Consider the following 8,918-nt stretch of genomic DNA (forward strand, 5'->3'; position numbering starts at 1 on the left):
CCCCCGCCTGGCCTCTCCCGCCGCGGCACCTGGTTCCCTGTCTTCTAGCTGCCCTGCTTCCGCTGGCCCCACTCGCACCCACTGATGACACGGATGCGAGTGGCATCCAGCAGGTGCAAGTGGCAACTGCTGCCCCAGCCCCAATCACCCCTCAGGAGTAGGGGGAGGTGGAGAAGCCCTCAGGGGCAATAGGGGCCAGCAGTCACCCTTCGTGCCTGCTGATGGCACCTAGTGATCGGGACCAGTGACGGGTGCTGGCAGCAGGTGTGAGCCCCAGGTAGGACTGCAGTGCGCAGGAGCAAAGAATTTTCAATTAACCACCAGAGGTTCACCCGGATGACAGAGACCAGCACCCCACCTTAGTCTGGCGCCCCTGTTCACCTGCTCCACCATCCCACTGCAGCTGATGCCCGCCATTTTCGCGCATGCCACCTGGTGGTCAGCACACTTCATAGTGACTGGTTGTTTGGTTATTCTGCTGTTTGGTCTCTTTGTATATTAGGGTCATATATATATATATATTTTACAAAGCTAAATAAGGTACAAAATTATAGTTTTAAAAATCTCATCAGAGATCTACAAACACAAAGATATCTAACTAAAATAAACTTCAGAAAGCAGCAAGCCTTTCATATGACAAATCAAATATGAGACCTGAAAAGCAGTGACAGCATAATAGAGTGAAAGCATCATGAAAATAAAGAATGGACTAAATGAAGAAGGTCTTTGCCTTTCATTTATATTTATAAACAAATAAGGCAGGCTTCATATAAAAGGACAAATTGTTTTGAAATGAGGGATGCTCAAAGAAAAATAATTAATAACTATTATATTTTTAGAAGATTTTTACCTACTGTAAGAAAGGTAAACTTTGAAAGTTTACACATAGTAAAATAAGGATACTACAGAGCCTGGTTAATTTGTCAATCCACAAAAGTCACCTGAACTTTCAACTTGAAGTACTTATTTATATTCATTTTGAATCACTGATGACATTCTTTCCAAAAGAGATAGTAATACCGGGTTGCAATGTCATTGTTTTGGGGGAAACATCATATTAAGAGCTTAAAATGGGCAATATTTGCTTTTCTTCTTAAAATCAAGTATTTTTAAAATCCCAATAGGTAAAACTTGCTAAAGAAAATTAATTATATTATGAATGATACTTAACCAGGGTGGAGAAAATTAAGGAAAGATAAAACCTGATTTCATTAGTTATATATTATCATTTGTTCCAAAATGCTTCCTACTATTTAAAAGAGAACCACATTGGCTTGATGCCTATTTTATCACAACAGCCCTTGTTTCTTTTCAAAACAACACATACTACACACAGAGAAATATTTAATTTTAATCATAGGCATTCAGTGGGGCAGAAATATTAGAAGTTGGATATTCCTTGTCCATCTGGAGTCTATTAAAGTCTAAATTAGAACATTATTTTCCCAGAGGGTAGAAAATGTTTCTAAATCTATTTCTAAAGGTATGAATAAAAAAAGGTTTAGAGTTGTGAGTTCAGGTTGATACAAGAGGTTAAACTCTAAAGCCAAAACGACAGCCTCTTATTAAAATGGCATGCTCTAAAATACTCATTGAAAAAATCCAGTTTTAACAGCAGGCCCCTTATTTGGATGTGCCTAATATTTAGAGCAGTGGTTCTCAACCTTCCTAATGCCACAGCCCTTTAATACAGCTCCTCATGTTGTGGTGACCCCCAACCATAAAATTATTTTCGTTGCTACTTCATAACTGTAATTTTGCCACTGTTATGAATCGTAATGCTAGTATCTGATATGCAGGATGTATTTTCCGATGGTGGCGACCCACAGGTTGAGAACTGCTAATTTAGAGGCTTGATGTTTCAATTTTTTTACACAATTTGCTAAAAATACAAAGAAATATCACTGACTGATGGTGGTGACTCACAAGTTGAGAACCGCTGATTTAGAGGCTTGATATTTCATTTTTTTATGCAATTTGCTAAAAATACAAAGAAATATCACTGACTGATAGAAAGCGTAAGTCAGAAAGACTTACTGGAGCCTAGAGTGAGGTGTAACAGCTGGATATGTCTGTGGAAACAGTTCTGTTATCCTGAGAGCTCTGCTGCCTTGTCTTTTAGGCATACGGCTTGTTTTTCTGGATTGAAGGAGCTTATGTTAATTTCTTCTCAGGCTCGTGTGCAGCTACTATCTTTGGGAATGACCCTCTGGTGATGTGCAGTAGCTTACAAGGGGCTGGGATTTAAATGAAGATTTAAGACTCGGCTACTAGGAATCTACACCACGGTATTGTAATCACCAGGAATATCTGCCAAAGGCTGGCAAACTCTCAGCACATGAAGTCCAGAGAAATAGCTTTGACAACGGTATTATGAAATTGGAACTTCATAGTAAGGCATCTTTTCAGGAAAGTAGAAATTGGAGTGCACCAGGACTAGGCAGTATCTTGGGAGCCTAGAAATCTTATAAGGAGAAAACAGTCAATATTCTGTTTTGTTTTGTTTTAAATTCCTCACTATTCCACACAGCACCTCTACACCTCGGGATATAGTTCTCAGCATTCCCTGTTGAAATGCTTTTCTATTTCTTGGGAGACTGAAGCTGGAAGTTTTCCCCAGGCCAAATAGAAAGAGAATATATATATATTCTGTATATATATATATTTGTATTCTGTCATTTGACACACCAGCCTCATACTTCTTTTTAGATATTTTATCTCTTGTGTAGTATGTGTGTTATCTTCATTCTCTATGGTGTTCTTATCTGGCATTTAAAATTCCCAGCTGTAAACCAGGTTTCAGGAGAAAGTTGAACCCTGTGTCTCTGAATTTCCAATATCTTTTTCTTTCTCTCACAGATATCATTTGTGGTGGACAGGACAGGCAAGGGCATGTATTAATAATACTCATTAAAACATTACTTTCTAGATGACAATTTAAATAAAATTATTTCATTTGCATGAATACCAGGTTTAGTTATGGAAATATGACTCTGAATATAACAATGCTTTATTAAAGAAGATGATTGTCCTCTAATGCAGAAAGGTGAAATACTATTTAAGGCTTTCTTTTAAAGTTTGAGGGTAGTCTAAAAAAATAAAAACAGAGAGATTACAGCTAAGCTTGTAAGTGACAGCTGCCAGTAGGAGTACTGTAGACACAAGATGTTGGATATCTAACTACCCATTTTTTCTTGTAATGCTGATTCCAAAAATATTTTTCCTTTTGTGTAATTCTTTAACTTGTATGTGAGGTCTGAGCTGTTCTTTTATGATGTCAAGGCAATTATTTTGTGTAATACCTTGTGATGATCATTTATTTATATTTAGCTTTTCATATATTTTGTCTTTAGTCTCCAAACTAGACTATTTGAACTTTATAGGCTCTGGGATTATTTTCCTTTACTTTAATCTCTCCCTACCAACTAGGAAGGTGGCATGTACATCACAGCTACTGATATGTTTGCTTGGTGTCTGAGTATAAAATTTATAATTCTAGAGTAAATGTATTTCCACTACTAAATGCTATTAAATGTGCCTCTGGATTAAATGTGCCTCTATTTATACATTTTCGATACTGCATATTATATGAAACCCTAACATTTTGGAACAAACTGGTATTTTGTCCTAATAGGTTAAAGTTAGTGTCTAGAGTCTAAAATCTGAGATTTATCCCCAAATGTAGCAAATCTTTTTGGCCTTCGCTATGACTGTTGACAGTAATATCAGAGGTATATACAGTATAAGTTTACAAAGATTTGGCTGGGATAACAAAATTTCACCCTTTTAAATAATATTATTTTAAATACTACACTCATCATTGGCCTCAGTATCCTTTCACTAATTTAATTGTTTATCTGAGATTCCTTTTAGATTTTATGATAATTTCTCTAATGGATACTCACCTATTCTTAAACTTCTAAACAAAAAGTACAACCTGGTGTTGCCCCTTGATTCGAAGGAACTAGGTGTTCCTAAGCATATTACTATTTTCAATTCACAAAACACAGTCTATAGTATTATCTCTACTGAGGCTTTATAAATTGTTAGATCAAGTGGACACAATTGTTAGATCAACTAACAAACTGCCATTATATAACCATCTAACAAAAATTATTAACATTATGTACAATATAATGGGGTCTAGATTTGGGTCACCACAGATGGTAATAATAACCTGAAAATATATCATCTGGAAAAATTACTTCAAAATTATATCTGGATAGCATCTGTCAATAAGATAAAATCATTACAAAGTGAGGTAGGTCTCAAAGCAAAAGAGTATATTGACCTCAAAGCCTGCACATAATTTTAATTTTTGCTACTTCATAGTTGAACAATTTATATGTGTAATGCAATATGATTGTTCATAGAGCAACATTTAGTTTTGCTCTATACCAGAAATTACTTCCTACAAACATATTATATTCCAAGGGACTCATTTTCTGAATGGTGGTTTACCTTCCGATCTTGAGCATTTATTGCGAGCACTCATTTTTTCATACTCGCATTTCTGTGAAAAATAGAAACAAATAAACTACTTTCTTTTTCTTTCCACTTTTGAGTTCTAAGTAAATGAAATACCCACAGGATAAAGATTAACATACATGCTTGTTCTATCAGAATATGGAAAGAAAAGTCCTTAAATCTATTTCTAAATTATCCATGCAGTTCTGATAAGTTCTGGACACTTGCCTGGGGGGCAAGCTGTACCTGTGATCCTGATCTATACCATGATGTTATTTTTTTTCTAAATGTTTAAATTTTAAATTTCCCATTAAATTGCATCACAAAGATACTAGGATTAAAAATAAGGCTACAATCAGACTATAATTACTCTGGGAAATAATATAGTATACATGTAGCAATCTTCAATGAGGGAACTAAAATAAGTTAGCTTGTTCTAATTTGACTAAAAATGTATTTGAATGTACTAGTGCCTCCACACTTATTATCAAAAATACATAAACTCTATGCATCAGTATTAACACATGGCTTTGATTTGCCACTTCCTGCCTTTCCCCCAACCTCTCTGGTCTATACTCTCTTGCAGTCAGTTAATGTTATTGAATATTTCCAATTTTAAAATAAAAATGTATTTTCCTATACATTGCCACTAAAAATGTTTACTTCAAATTATTTTTAAAAATTTTCCTAATGCACAACGAAAATGGAACCTATAATTTTTAGAATATTAGTTCTCTGTAATGGGCAAACACAATCCCTAACCTCAGTTATAGCCTTGATTCTATAAAGGACTGCCTGAATGTTTATAACGAAGAAACATATAAAATTATGAGAAAAAATGCTCTCATTTTAATATTTTTCTACCATTTGAGAATAATGTATATATTTTATTGCTTTCATAGTTATTAATCTATATACCACTTCTACACAAGACAAAGTAAATTAAAATGTTGATTATGTGAATGACCAGTAGAGTATAGATACAGATTCATTCTCCATATGGTAAGCTATTTGTCAATATTTAAATAATCTATGTGTTTTTGTTACTGTCTTAAAGAATGTGATTTTTATAGTATAGATTTTATACAAAATTAGTATTATGTAATATATTTCATGGAAAAAGAAACTCCTAACCTATAATATTTAGAAACCAAGAGAGATTTGTGAATTTTCCAAGTAATTCTTTAGAAAGCAATAAGTTATAATGAACTAAGTAAATGTAAACAGTAACTGATATCCTATATAATAAAATTCTAATATGTAAATCAACCAAATGGCAGAATGACCGGTTGCTATGACATGCACTGACCACCAGAGGGCAGACACTCAATGCAGGAGCTTCTCACCGCCAGCAAGCCTCAGGCCAGCCTAGGTGGGTGCCAGTGGAGGCCCCCGAATCACCCTGCCAGTCGCCCCACAGATAAGCCTTAATCACTGGCCAGGCCTAGGGACCTTAGCCGTGCACAAATTTTGTGCACTGAGCCTCTAGTAAATATATAGTAGAGAGAAAAAAATCCTTAAGAAGCTACTTGGGGACAGAAAAAGAAAGGGAAAAATGGTAAAGTGATATTAATCTAGGTGTGGCATCATACTTTTAGCAGGAAAATCTACAGACGATCTCTGATGGTTGAGATTAATCTGTAGTGGTTATCTATGACTAAATGGATATGTGCCTCCCCAAAATTAATTTTTTTAATATTTTAATTGATTTTTAGAAAGAGGGGGATAGAGAAACATTGATATGAGAGAGAAACATCAATTGGTTGCCTTCAGCACACACCCTAACCAGGGATTGAACCCACACCTGGTCATGTGCTCTCACTGGGAATCAAACCAGCAACCTTTCAGTGCAAGGTACAATACTCAACCAATTGAGCCACATTGCCAGGGCCTAAATTCATATTCCAATATACTTATGTGAGCATTTAGTGAAGGGACAAAGTCAGAGAACAAATGAAAGAATATATCTCATTTAATTCATCCATCCTCTCACCTCTCTGTGTATCTTCTTACCCAACTATCTACCTCCATACTTTCTTCATCCTGTAATGTGCCCCAAATTTATAAAGATCTTCCCAAGCCCACATTTTTTTTCTATGGGAGCAATAGTAATGTACTTTCTTTGTTATTCTTTGTCATTATTTATTTGATTGTTTCTCTCAACACTTAACTGTGAGTACTTCATGGTACCAAGAGATTTAAACCCAAGACTGAACAAGAGTTAAGTCTGAGTAGGGTTTAAACCCAAGCACTAAGAAGTTATTTCTGTCATTCTAATGTCAGAATATTAAACTTGACTACAAAGATGAAAGTTACCAGCACGTAAATAGCTGTTAGACCTATGAAAATGTTACTGTCCCTTGGAAACGTTCTGTGACCTTGTTTAAAAAAGTTTTTTTTTTTCCAGATGTAATTTAGTTAAAGTTCTCCAGATGAGAGCATCCTAGATTGGAATGCGTCACAAAAATCAATGACTCGTTTTCTTATAGAAAAGAGAATCGAAGAAAAAACACAGAGCAGAAGGCTATGAGAAGACAGAGGCAGAGATTGGTGTGATGCTGCCACAATCCAAGGGACACCTGGATCAGTCAGGGGCTAGAAGAGACAACAAGAGAGAGTGGCTCTGCCAACACTGACTTTGCACCTCTGATCTCCAGAACCATGAGAGAACACATTTCTGTTATTTTAAGTGACCAGTCTATGTATAAAAGCCCAGTGACTGAACAACAGAATGATCAGAACTACCAGTCAACCAGTTGCTATGACACGCATTGACCACCAGGGAGCCGATGCTCAACGCAGGAGCTTCCCTCTGGTGGTCGATGCACTCACACAGTGAGAGCACTGCTCGGCTGACCAGGATGAGCAGCGCTCCTACAGTGGGCCAATCCCTGCAGGCCACCGACCAGTGCATAAATCTGTGCACTGGGGCTCTAGTTGTATCATAATTTGTTACAGAAGCCCTAGGACACTAATACAAAAACATATCCCTTTTATAAAGTAAACAGAACTGAAGTAAACATTTGGCACGTCTGGCAAGTGAGATTACATATGTCATAGTGCTTTGCTAGCCATCAACTTAAAGACTTTCCTAGATAATGAGTATCTAGTGTTTCAGGTGAGAGATAATTAAGGCCCAGACATTGGTGGTGGGAGTGGCAATAGAGAGAAACTTGGGTAAAATTTAGGAGGCAGAAGTAGCAAGACTTGATGATTATTGGGACGCCAAAAGGTGAGGAAGAGATAAGGATCAAAGATGTCTCTCAGATGTCTATATTGATGAAAATTAAATAAGTGCAAATTTTATACCCACTATTCAATGTATAAATGATTAATATTAAACCAAAGGTAACTATTATGTGATGATATAGAAAAATGCCACACTCAATAAAACATTAAGTTCGTGTATCTTAAAATAATGCAATGGTTATTTAATTCTTAAAACAATACAACTGATATTAAAAGAATGCAACTATTCAGCCAAATGGCCCAAAGCATATTTGGTTGTGTGAACAGTCGCATTCTTTGAATCACCTTAGATTTCCACACTAATATTTTACTTTAGCTCTGAACAATGGTCTGGGCACAGATTTTTATTTAACATTTGAAAACACCATTAGAGTTTATCATTTTTTGTGGCAAAAATTTAAAAAATTTATTGCTCTTGTTAATGTAAAGGTTATTCCTTTTCACTGAGTAATTTCCCTGCTTCTGCTTCATTCCTAAGGCTTGTGCTTAACACACAAGAGAACACAATTAAATAATGCTCTTCACGCATGCCTACAACAGAGGTACATCAAAGGCCCCTTGTTGTAAACACTACAGAAAGCACTAAAAATGAGTGAAATGAAGCTTAAAATGAGAGTCCTATTTAAAAGGTCTGGATAAAATCCAGTCAATAATCTTACAGCAGCATTGGTTAGTTAAACTTTTCAAGAATTCTACAAGTGCGTTGTATAAACGAAGGTTGTTTCCCTCGGAAAACGCTTGAGGACAATGTGCTTCTCTTGCCTGATCAAATCATTAAAGAAGAAAAAGGAAAAAATAATTATGTGAAGCCTTATAAAAAAGCTTAGAGAAACATACAGTATCAGATTCCATGCTCTTAGAAAATTCATATGATAGAAAAAAACTGTTTTACATGCCCAGTCATTATTTTTAAGTCCAAATAAGTCTACTCGGGCTCTGCTCTCCATATGTGTATTCATTTCACCTCTCACTATTTCCTTCAGTAATGCACCAGTGCCTCCTCAGGGAGAAGCTGGGTACATTTTCTATTCCCTTAGCCCTAAGAAATCACTCGCAGTTTTTATTTTATTGTTAGTACTAGTTTAATTATCTTTTCTTCTGAAATAAAAGTTTCTTTAAAGGACGGGATCCATTTTCACTCCTAAACCCTCAAACCCTAAATCAACACATAGAGTTTATTGACCACTTACTAAGTATTGTCT

The sequence above is a fragment of the Myotis davidii genome, unplaced genomic scaffold (genome assembly GCF_000327345.1).
Source record: "Myotis davidii unplaced genomic scaffold, ASM32734v1 scaffold20, whole genome shotgun sequence".
NCBI lineage: Eukaryota > Metazoa > Chordata > Mammalia > Chiroptera > Vespertilionidae > Myotis > Myotis davidii.